This window comes from Coptis chinensis, chromosome 6 (assembly GCF_015680905.1).
Source record: "Coptis chinensis isolate HL-2020 chromosome 6, ASM1568090v1, whole genome shotgun sequence".
Lineage (NCBI taxonomy): Eukaryota > Viridiplantae > Streptophyta > Magnoliopsida > Ranunculales > Ranunculaceae > Coptis > Coptis chinensis.
The window spans coordinates 8,073,075-8,089,189 of NC_141461.1; the positions used below are offsets into that span (position 1 = coordinate 8,073,075).

Consider the following 16,115-nt stretch of genomic DNA (forward strand, 5'->3'; position numbering starts at 1 on the left):
GTTCAAGTGTCTTTTACTAATTTACCCTTAATAATAATTCAGGACTTTATATCCTACCCTCCTTAAAAGAAAATTTCGTCCTCGAAATTAAATCATACCTTAGTTCTCGAACAATTCTGGATATTGTTGCCTCATATCGGCTTCTTTCTCCCATGTTGCTTCCTCCACGTTGTGATTTCTCCATAAGACCTTTACCAATGGAATGACCTTTGATCTCAATCTCTTCTCTCTGGTATCTAGGATTTGAACTGGCCCTTCCGGATAGGTAATGTCTTCTTCTAACTCCAACGATTCCAAATCGACAACATGGAGGGGATCCGGCTCATACTTGCGTAGCATCGAAATATGGAACACGTTATGGACACGTGATAACCTTTTCGGTAACTCAAGCCTATACGCCAACTCCGAGATCTTCTGAATAATCGGAAAAGGTCCCACATATCTCGGTGCAAGTTTCCCTTTCATCCCGAACCTCTGAATGCCCTTCTTCGGAGATACTTTCAAGAATACCCTGTCACCTTCATAAAATTCCAAGGGACGTCTACGCCTATCTGCATAGCTTTTTTGACAACTCTGGGCTGTGAGCAACCGATTCTGTATCACTCTAATCTTCTCGGTGGTGTCACTAACCATCTCTGACCCCAACATAATACTATCTCCGGTTTCAGTCCGGTGAGAGAGGTTTCGCAAGGTCTACCATACAACGCTTCAACGGTGCCATACCAATACTAGATTGGTAACTGTTATTGTAAGCAAACTCAGCCAACGCCAAATGAGTCTTCCAACTACCACCAAAATCAAGGACGCAAGCCCGAAGCATATCTTCGATGATTTGAATGACTCTTTCCGATTGCCCATCGGTTTGCGGATGAAATGTTGTACTGAATTTCAATTTGGTTCCCAATTCCCTTTGAAGACTTCTCCAAAATGAACCGTAAATTGAGTACCTCTATCTGAAATTATCGATAATGGTGCCCCATGCAACCTCAGCATCTCTGACATGTAGATTCTACTTAACTTTTTAGCAGAGTAAGTAGTCTTCATAGGTATGAAATGGGCAGACTTGGTCAGCCTATCAACAATGACCCATATAGAATCCATTCCCTCACTGGTCCTCGGTAACCCGGATACAAAATCCATGATTATATTCTCCCACTTCCATTCCGGAATCTCCAAAGGTTTAAGAAGACTAGGTGGTCTATGGTGTTCAGCTTTCACCTGTTGGCATGTGGCACACTTCTTAACATATTCCGCAATGTGCCGCTTCATTCCCGGCCACCAAAACTGACGACGCAGATCTCTATACATTTTGGTACCGCCAGGATGAATGGTATACTTCGATCTATGTGCTTCCCTCAAGATATCATTCCTCAGAGAGTGATCAAATGGTACCCAAATTCTTCCTCTGAATCTGATACTTTCGTCTCCGTGTTTTTCCCAATCGACATCCTCGGCATTCTCCACATATCCTCGGTACCTAGGTCCATCCTTCGATGTATTCTGGGCATTCACAATCTCCTGGACTAAGGTGTTTTCTGCCATCACTGTCATCTGTGCTAAATAATAGCACTTCTGAGGATCTCCACTTCCATTTCCCGTGATTTCAAAACCATAAGAAGCAGCAGACTCCAGCAATTGCCACTCCTTCATCATCATCTGAGCACAAACATGTTCTCGCTTTCTACTCAATGCATCGGCAACTACATTTGCTTTACCCGGATGGTATTGCAATGAGAATGTATAGTCCTCCATGTACTCAACCCATCTCCTCTGCCTCATATTCAAATCTTTCTGCGAGAACAAGTACTTGAGGCTCTTGTGATCAGAGAATATCTCAAATCTTTCACCATACACATAATGTCTCCAGATCTTTAAGGCATGAATAATCGCAGCTAACTCCAAGTCATGAGTAGGATAATTCTTCTCATGGGCATTCAATTGTCTTGACGCATACGCTATCACTTGGCCTTCTTGCATTAAGACACATCCTAACCCGGTGTTAGAGGCATCAGTATAAATCACATAACTCTTCTCAGGATCTGGAATGGTCAAAACTGGCGCTGTTATCAATCGCGTCTTTAGCTCTTGGAAAGCTTTTTCGCATGCCTCCGTCCATTCAAACTTCACATCCTTTTGCGTCAATCTAGTTAAGGACGATGCTATGCTAGAGAATCCTTCTACAAAACGACGGTAATAACCTGCCAATCCCAAGAAGCTTCTGATTTCCGTCGCTGACGTCGGTCTCGGCCAATTATTCACTGCCTCTATCTTTGAACGATCAACTTTTATTCCATTCTCCAATACAACATGCCCTAAAAACTTCATCTCATTCAACCAGAACTCACACTTGCTAAACTTGGCATAAAGCTGATGATCAACTAAGGTTTGGAGAACAATCCTCAAGTGTTCCTTATGTTCAAATTTCTAGTCTTGGAATAAATCAAGATGTCATCTATAAATACGATAACAAATTAATCTAAGTATTTCCACATCACTTTCGGTGCATGAGATCCATAAAGGCAGGTGGTGGCGATTTGTCAAACCCGAATGGTAACACCAAAAACTCAAAATGCCCTAACCGTGTTCGGAAAGCTGTCTTCTTTATATCTTCTTCTCGAATTCTCATCTGATGGTAGCCTGTTCTGAGATCTATCTTCAAGAAATACTTGGCACCCCTTAACTGATCGAATAAGTCATTGATCCTAGGCAACGGATATTTGTTCTTGATAGTCACATTATTCAGCTTCCGATAATCCACACATAGCCGAAAAGACCCATCTTTCTTCTTCACAAATAACACCGGTGCTCCCCAAGGTGTCGGCTTTCCCTTATAAACCCCAATCTTTTCAATTCATCTAATTGGGACTTGAGTTCTCTCATTTCGAGAGGAGCCATTCGATAGGGAATCATCGAAATAGGCGACGTTCCCGGCATTAGGTTTATGACAAAATCTATCTCACGCCAGGGAGGCAATCCCGGCAATGTATCTGGGAACACTGCCGCAAACTCACGGACCACGGGAACAAGCTCGGAAGATTCGAACTTCGGCCCTTGGAGACTAAGACCAGCTAACAATCCGTATCTATCAGACTTGGCCTTCACAACCCGAGATACCGTATTTCTAATCCCCTTAAACACAACCTCAGGCTACCCCGGTACTCTAAAAGTCACCGTTTTTGCAAAACAATCTACATGGGCATGATATTTTCCTAACAAATCCATCCCTACTATGATATCGAAATCTTTTAGGTCCATCACCGTTAGATCAACTACCATCTCACTTTCACCTATCTTTATTACATAATGGTGACACACTTTGAAGAACATAGTTTTCTTTCCCAAAGGAGTGGATAAAAAATAAGCTTTCTCCAAGTGTTAACTACATCCAAACCAAGAATTTCCACCATATTTTTAGCAATGAAAGAATGAGTAGCACCCGTATCAAACAAGATATGCACCTTATGTGTAAACAGACATATCATACCTTCAACCACTTGATCGGTAGAGCTGATATCTGCCCCCATCGCATTATATACCGTGGCTTCCTCTTGGACTGATGCAGGATCCACAACTTCTTCCTCTGGCACTAGATAATACACCTTGCCATGTGGTCTCGCTTCCACCCCCGAATTGGACTTGGGACAAAACCGATATGCCCAAATTTCACCGCAACTATAACAAACCACACTCTCCCCTCGACCGTGTACTTGTGGTATTACAGATTGCAATCTAGCTTCGACCACGAGGCCTCAAATTCTGACCGGTGATCCGGTCGAGAAGGAGCAGTACCCTCGGTGCCATCTCGTGATCCACTCATCGGTCTCATGAATCGGTAGACTCGTGCTGGCCTAACCACATTCAAACCCCTATGTACAGCTGGTGCCCTCCACTGTTTTGCCTGCTGGATGACCGGCCTATACATCTGTTGCGACCCGAAACCACTACCTTGATAAACCTACCTCTTTCCCATATCCTGTCTGCCCTGAAATGTCAACTGTCTTACCCTTCTAACCTCTTGCCTCTGGAGCAATAACTGATCATCAACTCTTTCAATGCCTTGAGCCCTTCTCACAGCCTCAGCATAAGAATCGATCTGAAGGACCGACATCTTGCTCTGCATATACGGTTTCAGCCCGTCAATAAATTTCCTAGCCTTAGCTTTTTCTGTGGAAATCAACTCTTTCCCGTATCGTGAAAGAACAGTGAATTTCTCTTCGTACTATCCCACGGTCATGTTTCCTTGTTCCAATTTGAGGAATTTCATTCGCTTCTTAGCTCTCGCCGCCTCGATAACATACCTCAAAAGGAAGAGTTCCTCAAATTTAGCCCAAGTCATAGGAAACGTCTCAACATCCTTAACACTGATCCACCAGTGTTTGGCTTCACCTCTAAGCATGAAGGCAGCCAAAGTAACCCGTTCCACATCAGTACACATCATGGAGTCTAGCATACTCGACATGTCTAACAACCAGTCTTCGACTACTTTAACCTCAGAAGATCCCACAAATTCAGGTGGACGTAACCTGATGAAATTTGCAAGCAGAAAACCTGATTGACTTTGCACTGGTGGCCTGAACTCCTTAACTCCCCTACGGTTGGCGATACCGAAATTATGACGCTGTCGTCGAATGACTTGTCCAGTTTTAAAGTTTCCGGTTTACAGGCGACAGACTCTTATTGACTATGCAAGTATTTAATTATGCGCACGCGAATTTACCCAGTATCGAATTATTTTATCACGTATTATTTATCTTCTTTTCGATTTTTCAAATATTCTAAGTAGCCAGTTATATGAAACCTTAGAATTTTTCGAGAGGTTTTCCTGAACTAACTTGGTTTTCTCGGTCGGTGTTAAATAAATTTACGTTACGTCAGGCTAACCGTCTATCCGACTGGCCCAGTACGTAATCGCCCCTAAGGTTCAAGTGTCTTTTACTAATTTACCCTTAATAATAATTCAGGACTTTACAAGCCGCGTGCGCGAGTTGAGTGGGAGGGGGACCAAGATCCGATTTGGAAGAAAAGTGAGGGGCTGACGCGTGGTGTGCCCTGCGGTTTTGTTTTGTGACCAGATCCGTGATTTTGGATCAAGTCCAATTTTTGGCCCAAGCCCAAATGATTTCCAGAAATTCCCCTTATGTCCCGAAATGTTCTGAAATTTCAAACGTAGAATTTCGATTCATTTTAACTCCAAATTGAACGAATGAGATATCAAAACGATCGGCATTAAAAATGTCATCCACTGGAATATGGCATAATCACAATCAAACATTTTTTTTTTATTTTATTTGGGGGGTTTGAATCTTGGAAAAACAGGACGCAAACCCCCATTTTTTTTAAGGAAGTTTATTTATTTACAAATTTTATATACAAATGTACAAGGGGAGATGAACGTGTTAACAACATCGGATTTCAAGAAGAAAATCATTACTGTAAAATCAGGCAACTGTCATGTCGGCTCTGGGACGAACCCAATCCAGCGAGATTGTGGCTTAACCTTTATGTTTTGGGGGCCTAGGGTTAGGACGGTACCATCCCTGACCAATGTGCAATGGTCTAATAATAATATTACCCTTAGTACATATGGTATAACCTCAAACCGCCCCGAACTATCATCAAATAGAAAACTATTCGGGGTTGGCCTAGTGAAATCCATGGCTCGTGTGAACGGAGGACCATCCGATGTTGCATATCACGACTCTCTTTGTGCACAACACTTAGTGCAAAGGTGAAAATAAAAGGCACGAGTATAAACAAGTTGAGTCTTTTAACGTCAAATCCTCAAGACTAATGTGAGTCTTTTAACGTTAGATCCTCAAGACGAATGTGAGTCTTTTAACGTCAGATCCTCAAGACGAATCCCAACCTGTGGGAGCAACGGGACGACGACAAAGTTTATCCTGCTGAGCTAGTGTCAGACAATAATATACCTTATAACGGCTCATATCGGATAGTAGATCAAGACCTGGACAGAAAGGTGTTTAACAATTCATACACCACCCCATCCTTTTCGCCCGTCGCTTTCGAGCAAAAGTACTATGACCATTACCTATTCGAGATGGGTGATATTTACACCAAATGATGAGCTGAAGTTCACGAGGAAAAGAATAGAAAAGGGAAGAGAAGGAAGGAGTTGAAATTTTTGGTACCCATTGTTTACCGTAAGCACGCTTTGCTTTCGATTAACGTAAGACATTTATACTCAGTTATGAAGTAGAGTTTTTGTGGACTAAGGTTTCAGCGCTTGCAACCACACACTCTAGGGATTTTTAGAAAAGAAATAGAAGAGGGCCCGACTACCCTAATGGCATACTTTCCCTATTTATATCACATGGAAAGAAGTACACTAGTGAATTTATTAGTCTATGTAGACTGGATCTTTGAGAAGAGTCTCTTCGACATCTGGAAAGCGCAACTCATGATAATATTTTACACGTTGGCCATTTACTTGAAATTCGCTTTCATCATTTTCGTTTTTCAAAGATATAGCCCCATAAAGGGGTGACAGCAGAGACAATGAAAGGACCAGACCATCGAGTTTTAAATTTTCCTGGAAAAATGTGTAATCTTGAGTTGTACAACAAAACTTTTTGACCAACTTTGAAATCTTTTCTCAATATGTGCTTGTCATGCACTCTTTTCATGTTGGCTTTATAAGATTTCGAGAGATCATAGGCATCACTCCGAATTTCCTTGAGCTCATTTAACTGCAATTTTCTCTTTGCGCCTACCGCATTAGTATTATAATTGAGGCTTTTAATGGCCCATAGAGCATGATCCTCAAGTTCAACCGGCAGGTGACAAGGTTTTCCAAAAACGAGGCGATAAGGAGACATCCCTATAGTGTCTTAAAAGTCGCTCAGATGCCCACAAGGCATCGATAATCGTAGAGACCGATCTTTTCTAGATGGATTAACAGTTTTTCCAAAATGGATTTGATCTCTCTATTAGAGACTTTTACTTGGCCATCGGTTTGAGGATGATAATGGAGTTGCCACTTTGTGCGCGCGTGACTCCATATTTCTTTACTAATGATTCAAAAATTTTATTACGAAAATGTTTTCCCCATCACTAATAATAGTTTTTGGAACGCCAAATCGAGAAAAATATTTTCTTTTACTTAAAAAAGCGACAGGTTTATGATCATTAGCACGACATGCCAATGCCTCAATCCATTTTGACACGTGAGTCGATTTGCTACCGGTATGTAAAGGAAACCATGAGAATTTGGAAAGGGATCCATGAAGTCGATGCCCCATATATCAAAGATTTCCACAATTAAAATGGAATTTAAGTGCATCATATTACGTTGAGTAATCGTCCCTAGTCACTGGCAGGTGGTTGCATGCTTTGCAATGCTCATGTGCATCTCTAAAACAATGTTGGCCAATAAAATCCACATTGTAGAACCCCCGGCGCCGCTTTTTTACCACTAAAATGACCATCACAAGATTGTTCATGGCGTAAGGATAACACGCCATTGTGTTTCCAATGGGAATGCAACGATGGATTAGTTGGTGAACAATACTTGAAGAGGTAGGGATCATCCCAGAAATAAAATTCACAGTGGATAAGAACTTTTTTCGGTCATTACGAGACCAAGATGAAGGGACTTCCTCGGTAACTAAGTAATTTACTATGTCAGCGTACCAAGGGGATGAAAAAATGGAATATAAGTATTCATCCGGAAAGGAATCACAGATAGGTTCGGTATCAGTATCAATATCACTGACAAGTCTTGATAAATGGTCTGCAACCACATTTTCGCAACCTTTTTTATCTCTAATTTCTAGAGTAAATTCTTGCAAGAAGAGAATCCAGCGGATCAACCTCTGTTTTGCATCTTTTTTCGATAATAGGTAACGAAGCGCCGTATGGTCAGTGTAGACAATTGTGGAAGAACCCACTAGGTAAGGATGAAACTTATCCAAGGCATATACAACGGCGAGAAACTCTTTCTTAGTGGTTGTATAGTTACGTTGAGCTTCATTAAGGGTTTTACTCGCGTAGTAAATGACAATTGACTTATCTTCTCGGCGTTGCCATAGTACAGTTCTAATAGCATAGTCACTCGCGTCACACATTAATTCAAAAGGTTTAGAACAATCAGGTGGTTGAATTATGGGAGCGGTAGTTAAGGCGGATTTTAAAATCTCAAAAGCTTGTTTGCAAGCTCGAATCAAATGTTATGAATCCTCCAAAATCTCCACCTTTGATGAACAGACATCCAGTAAGACAAGTGGATTATGATAATAGAAGAGAGTTTTCTAGTAGAGGCAACCGTTCAGAGTCACGCTACTTTGGTCAGAGGCTTCAACTAACCGCTTCCATATGATGTTGACGAGTCAAATGTTATGTATCCTCCAAAATCTCCACCTCTAGTGAACAGACAGCCAGTAAGACAAGTTGTTTCTGAAAATGGAAGAGGGTTTTCTGGTAGAGGCAACCATTCAGAGCCACGCTACTTTGGTCAGACTAGGTCACACCCCGAAGGTAGGCGAAGAATGCGGGTGAGTTTGGGCACCTGATGGTGTATCTGGTCGAAGTATACGCCAACAACCTGTTACAATTATTATTTTTTCTTTTTGTGCTACTTGTGCTTGAACAGTTACATATATAGCTTCCTGTATTGGATGTCCATTTGATGCATTTAACTGTTAATTCTAATCATTATGAAGAGATGAAGAAATGACGAGTGAAAAAGAAGTTTGAGGCATTTCTAGTGCAAGGAATGCGCGTCAAATAGTTCGTTTGGTCCCTTCCTTTTGTGTCCCAAAGCTTAGATAACTGCAATCGAGAGTATCCTGTTTCTTGTTAATGCCTGTCAATAATTTGTTACAGCTAAATATCTACAACTACAATAATTTATTAGCATAATTTTCCTGCTGCAATCTATTTGCTTAATAGTTTTGTTTTTGGTAACTCATTTGCTTAATAGTTAATACAAGGTGCGGACGTAGTCGTGGAAAATGTGTCATCTGTTTCAGGACGTATTTAAGCCAGAGTCTACAGAACGTATCAGGCTATCAGTGCACTCCAAGTTCCAATTGTGATATGGTTAGGGCGAAAATTAATCTCTGGAATACCAATAAAACATTAATTTACATGTTCTTTTCAGTTTTTCAATCCCTCAAATCACAGCGATACTGTTAAGGGACTTGTCATTATAATTTAGTGCAATCTTTTCACTAAGAATTATCATACAAAGAGTTCTTCCAGGCCCTCCTTTCCATGTCACAGCTCTGAAGTTTTGTACAAGACTTGTTCACGGGAAGGAGCTCTGAAATTATCAAGGCTATGTTTTTCCTGGCAAATATAACCTCTCCTTGTGGACTGCTCCCCTTATGTACTAGCCATAGTTGAGTGTGTTTTTGTAAGATTTATATTTGATACAGGTTATTCGATATTTTATTTTTAATAGAAAGTTGAGGATGTTTGATAATTGTTACCACTAGCTTTTAAGCCCGAACTACGGTCGGGCCTGTTATATTGATAGTTAATGATCCAAAAGCCCAAAGTTCATTTGAAAAAATAATACATGTACATTGATTGTTAATGTTAATAAATAATATATGTATTGATTTGATTTTTGAATTATAACTCTTTACTTTTAAATAAATAATAAACAATTTCATGTATAATTGATTTTTGGTTTTAAAATTATTTTTGCTTTTTAAACCCAAATAACGTAGTCTTTTGTTTGATTTTAATGCATAAGCCCATTTGTTAACCTTCGGGCAAAAGATGTGCTGCATATGATAGAGAAGTTATTCCACGTTAGCGACTTCAAATCAAAAGCTAATTTAATAAAAATAACTAAAAATCAGGATGCAAGCAGATCAAAATACAACCCTGACCTAATAGAGATGTAATCATGTATGCAAGTGAATCTGTGAATCCTTTTCAACTCCACAAACAAATCAAGATGAACAAAGATGAGTCCAAGTAAATTTGATTAATGAATTTCCTTATGGTAACGCTTCTCTCTTCAAGAATTTACTATCTTTTCTCTTCGTGATCTACATTTGGCATCGAAGGTAAGTCTGAGGGCATTATAACATGTATGTTTGCACGTCAAATATATCCACTGGTTTCCTAAATCCTGATAAACAAAAGTTCGGATTTTCTGCTACAACACCAAGTGCTATCCAATGATAATGAAACCATAGCATCCATATCAAAACTAAGAAGCTATATTCACCAAAAATGCATCTCTGACATGACTGGTCATACACTTCACTAAGCATCTAGCTCAAATAATCAAAGGAAACAAAAATAACCTTTGGAGATACCTATGATTTGAAACTGTTTTACAGAAGCAATAACAAGGTGGGGATCATCGATTCCATAATTAATTGGCTCCACATTGTAGAAAATCAAATGCTCTTAAGCATTAAGATATTGGACAAAATTTGCAATGACTGTGAACTCACATTGATTAAATCTAGAAATGCGAGTTTCATACAATGAGTACAAATGCTTTTCCAAATCCAAAGAGCACCAACCTTAATATTGATAGTGCTAGCTAAATTTTGGATTTGGGTATGTTTAAGCAATCTGCAAACAACCAAGAAACACGGTAATGTATGTATAAGGCTATAAGCATTTGAAGTATCAAAAGTGTTCCAAGTTCAAACTTCAACTGCAAACCATTTAGCAAAGCAATCCAATAGAAATCTAGAGCTCTCCTTGCCAAATTTTCAAACATCTTTTATCTATACTAATAAAATACAATGAAAACATTGCTTCAACCATGATTTAGTCACAAACATGACCATCCTTATCAATTTGGCTGCGTTATAAGTAAGATTAGAGGAGCCCAACATTTTTTTAGAACTTGGACACCAAGCGCCATGCGAGAAGTACACGGACTTGCTACATGAATTTGTTTTATTCACCAATTACGATTACAACCAATGATGTAGAGTATTAATTACAACCACCATATAGTTTTAGGTAAATAAAGTGTTCCAAGCTTTGGATACGAATCAAAACCGCTTCCAATACTTGAATGGCGAAGATCGCCACCCTTGATTGGATATCCCAAATTCTACAGACTAAATCCAATCTACGTCTAGGCTAAGAGATAAATTACATATCTAAGAGGTAATATTTGGGTTGTCCCAAATTCTCAAGGCCTTATGCAAAACGTGACCCTCATTCTCCAGTTTCAACTCCAATCATCAGTTGGTGCTAGCTTCATTGAACCTGGAGGATCATCAGAAGACCCACGCCCCAACTATTTTCTTAAAGGACGACGACAGTGTTAACAGGCTTGTTACCCGTAAGCTACTTGAAAAGTTGGGTTGCCATGTCTCACTTTTGAATTTCGCCTTAACCGCTGCTAGGCTAGTAAGAAACGGATTCTAAAAGCCAAGGTTTTAGCCTATGTTCTCTTTCTCTGCTCAAGAGTGGTCAGTCCCCTATAAAAGCTCACTGTAGAAACAACACACATTCTGTTAGAAGCCTATGAATAAAGAACGGTCATGAAACAATGAACAATAAATAGATATAAGCAAACATTTATGATAAGGTGATGCCTTTGTTGATATTAATGATGTTTTATCATGATGGAGATTCGAGATGTACCTGCCAAAGATGTCTAGCCTAACCACAGAGTTTGCTGGAATGCCAATGTCATCCCAGTAAGCACTAACAAAGAGAACTTCGGCAAATCGAGAGAGGGCCCATCCCAAAACTGTAAAATGAAACTCAATCTAGAGCTACATCAGTATATAAAGCAGAAAAGAAAAAGACAATAGATCATTTATAAAGAAATTGTGGGATGTTCCTTTTGTACCTCATGATTAGTTTCCATTCCAACCTTCTTTGCTTTGACATCAAGTGAATCTGAGAACTTAACCGACATTAATGATAGCAAAAAGTGGTTATGTCCGGGCTATATGGCTGATAACAAATGGCAAGAAAAACTTGGCAAAGCTTCAAGAATAGATCTCAGTATCAAATTCCAAAAATATAGTGCTAAATTTTAAAAAGTACATGATTTTCACAAACAATTCAAATTAAGCCCAATAAGTACCTGACATTGTCCAACAAAGACTAATATAAAAAAGAGCAATAATTCAATAAAGTAATCACAATAAATCCAGATACTAAGAATGCAAAAGAACTAAATGAATGCACGCGACTACCATTTTATTAGCTCACTTTTTAACATTTTTGCAAATTATGTTGCTTTTCAAGTCAACCATGATATAAAGAATTAACAGTGGCAATTTGCCTTCAAAGTTCCTCAACAATGGCCAATGGGGATTACATTTTGAAAGAACAACTAATGAGAAATAATTACCTTAAATAGATATACTGCTTTCAAAGGATTCCAGGGGTGGTTCACCATTGATGAAAGAGAAACCATGAAAACTTGCTAGAAGAGGTTGAAAGACTAAAAGCTGACACGCCTTGTGATTCTGGTCATACTGGAGAAGGTCAGTGTAAGAATTATTCAGAAAGCCAAGGCTTTAGCGTAAATCCCATGAACTCATGTTCATGTGCACTTTTACATCTACTTCAGCGGTTAAGACATCCACATCTAACAAAGAAACAAAGAAAACTATTTAATAAAACATTCCCAATGCTAAAATTTATTCTTTTCACCATTTATTAAAGTTGAATAATTCGTTAGTCTACGGAATTCCAAGAAACTATTGCCAAGGAAAGATTAAGAATGGTCTTTTAACTCATTTAACCCTATAGACTAAATAGAAATAACCCGTTTAACCCTGAGATGGTCTTTTAATGTTATTTCTCAATTACATTACTGCTTTAATGGCGAATTACATTAGTGCTTTAATGGTCGAAGATATCATATATTAACAATAATCATTTATGTTGGTCTTTTGAATTCTAATCTATGGGTAGCGAAATGAGGCATATAATCATTGCAAACATAATAAGATTGATTGACAAACTGTTTTTACTATTAGAATATGGGAAAATAGTAGAACAATCACATAAAAATACAAAGTACAGTTAGTTGAGGAAAAATCAATGTCAAACAACTTTTCTTGTGCTTGTATTGAAAAATTTTATAGATAATTGATTAATTTCCATAAAGCCAAAATGAGGAAGAACGTGTTGTGAAGAATCCAAAATAGTTTTGAAGCAAGTATTATTAGGAAATTGAAAACTGACACACAAACTCATGTACTGAAATTGAAATAGTCAATAATGGAAAGGAATAATATGAAATGGGACAATATATATCTGGAGAGCCAAAAGGGATTCATTCTGCATGAGGAGCCATACAAACACACAATCCAATAGAAAGCCTAGGTTTTCAAATTATGAAAAATCAAAAGTAGAAAGCACATATTGCATCTCCTAGTTATGGAATGGGAATTCATGATACAACTTTCACTAAATATGAAACAATAACTGCATTACCTAAGATAAAGTAAGCTTCCTTCAAGGTTGATTTGCATTTGTGCATTAGGCACTTACATGTTCTTCTTTCGACTTTCGTAGTAGTTTCTCATGATGCAAATAAAGCAGCCCTCCAAATCCAAGTATTCTATCAGTTTGTTCACTTTTTTGCAATCAATTTGATCCTTTATTTCACTTTATGAAAAAGAGCATCAAGTAGAGGTGAACATACAAGTTAAAACATCTTTGTGGTAGCAAAGACTTCTATTCGGGTGAACATATCAATTAGAGCATCTTTGTGGTAGCAAGGACTTCTATTTGGGTGAACATACCAATTAGAGCATCTTTGTGGATCACACTGAATCAACATAAAATTGTTAGAGTTACATGAGTCTAGTATTATGATTACACGTAAAATGAAATGACTTGAAGCTATTAACATAATATGAACACACTTACTTTCTATGACTTTTGACATTTTTATATATAGTGTTATAATCTCTTGTGAGTTAGGTACTTGTCCAGTAAGTATAGGAACTGCAAAACCTTCTCAGTTATAATCTTCTTGTCAGTCTTCTCTTGACCTTCACCAGTGCAACTACGCTTACTTGCAAGCGTATTCAACAATTTTAGCATCTCTTGAATTGGGGTTCTAACCATTAGACTTCTATAAGCATCATTATCAGATTAATAAAATGGTGCACATGCTTGAATTGGGGTTCTAACCATTAGACTTCTATAAGCATCATTATCAGATTAATAAAATGGTGACATGATTAACATATATATTTTTTTTTTTGGTGGAAAAACTAACATCCTTTATTATTTATCAACCCCTCGGGATACATAAATAAACCCTCAACAAATAAAAGTCAAAGAAAATATTATCTATCGTATTAAAATATTATCAGAGTAAAGTAAAAGCAAAGTCAAAGGAAAATGTATCGGTTAATCATGTAATGTAATAAAAATAAGTCAAAGAAAAGCTCATCCAACGCCATGCTAGCGAGTATGATCTTTTACTTGGGAAAAAATTTCAAACTACTTTGAACCATCTAATAGCCACAATCAAATTAAATTAATGACTGATAATTAGCAGTCATAGTTAAATTAATGAATTGATAGCATGCCCTATGAAGCACGAACACTCCTCTATGGGCAACGTATCCATGTCGGACACATATCAGACACCGACACTCCCCGACACGTGTCCGATACTCGATTTGGAGTGTCGGATTTATTAATTAATTTTTAGAATTTCTGACACTCCATGGACACGCTAGGGACACATGGGGACAAATCTACATTTTATTCCTATTTTTTAAAAAGTGATTAAAATACTTAAAAGAATACACAACTTGGGTAGGGGTTTTATTTCACTCTTGAAATAAGAAAAATGAGGCACAATGCACTCCACTCACGCTTTGATGATTGCCAAGTCCTTTTTATATATATTTGTTACAAATCTTCTGTAATTCTTATTTCTTTCTTTGGCATTAACTTGCATTATTGGACATGTATGTTGTTGTTTAATATTTTAGAGTTGGACATCTTCAAAACTAGTGTTCATATTTTGATTAAAATTTGGTGGAGAATGTTAAATTTCAATTATATATATATGAGCATATGGCTATAATGTGCGCATAAGAATGTGGGTGTATCCCTCCTATATATATATAATTCTTTTTAACGTGTCCATGACGTATCCGTGTCCTCCTTTTTTGAATTATGTTGTGTTTGCGTGTCCGTGTCGTGTCGTATCCATGTCAGTGTCCGTGCTTCATAGAGCATGCCCTCAAAGCTACAACTTACTCACTATTTTGAGTAGTTATACCCTTCCCTATCCTAGCAGCTAGATGGTAGCTCTTCTTCTTTCTTGTCAGTCTAACGTAACTCAAGCTAAGATCAAAGTGAATGATACTTTTAGAAGTTGGTGTGCAAATTAGGAGCTTTGTTTGAACTTCGGTTGATTTGCTTCCCCTAGTGTCTTCTAGTCTTAGTAGTTTCCCTTCCTTATCCTAGCAACTAAATGGTATTAGCTCTTCTTTTAGAAGTTGGTGTGCAAATTAGAGAGCTAGTTCAGAACTTAGTTGGCTGCTTCCCCTAGTGTTTTCTAGTCTGAGTAGTTACCCTTCCCTATCCTAGCAGCTAGATGGCAGCTATTTTTCCTTCTTGTCAGTCTAATGCAATTATGCAACTACTGGTAGTTTGGTAGTTGAGTAAGGGTAGTGCAGCTCGGTCCCCCTTTAAAAATAGGTATCAATCCAGTAGAAGAGAACCAAGTGGCTATCGTAGCTTATTAGTCTGAAAGTAAGTCCCTACTTTGCTGCCCAGTGAGGCGAGCTTTCTTTAAGAAGCTTCTCCTTCAGGTGTACAATATAAGTAAGTAGGATTCTCTTGTAGCTTTTATCCCTGCCCATCAATGAAAATCAATATGAAAGTGGATTGATTGAGTGTTCTATTAGAAAAGGACATTCGGTAGACCCAATATCTATCAGTACTCGCGATTTTGGGAGCATAAGAGAGCCAAGCGGCTATCCTAGCTTATTAGTATGGAAGTAAGCCCCTACTTTGTTGCTGCCAAAGAGGCGATTTTTTAAGAAGCTCCCCCCAGTACAAATATAAGTAAGTAGGATTCTCTTGTAGCTTTCTTCCCAGCTCGTCAATGAAAATCGATATGAAGTGGATTGATTGAGTGCTCTATTAGAAAAGGCCATTTGGTAGACCCAATA

At 38.4% G+C, this 16,115-nt stretch overlaps 1 long non-coding RNA gene across 1 annotated transcript; it reads right to left on the bottom strand.

The window, feature by feature from the left end:
* Nucleotides 1-11,684: 11,684 nt before the first annotated feature.
* On the bottom strand, nucleotides 11,685-12,963 carry LOC147491229 (uncharacterized). Its single transcript, XR_015200342.1, has 3 exons — nucleotides 12,311-12,963; nucleotides 11,801-11,850; nucleotides 11,685-11,717 (listed from the first exon to the last, which is right to left on the bottom strand). It is a non-coding gene; the product is annotated as an uncharacterized LOC147491229 (long non-coding RNA).
* Nucleotides 12,964-16,115: the final 3,152 nt, after the last annotated feature.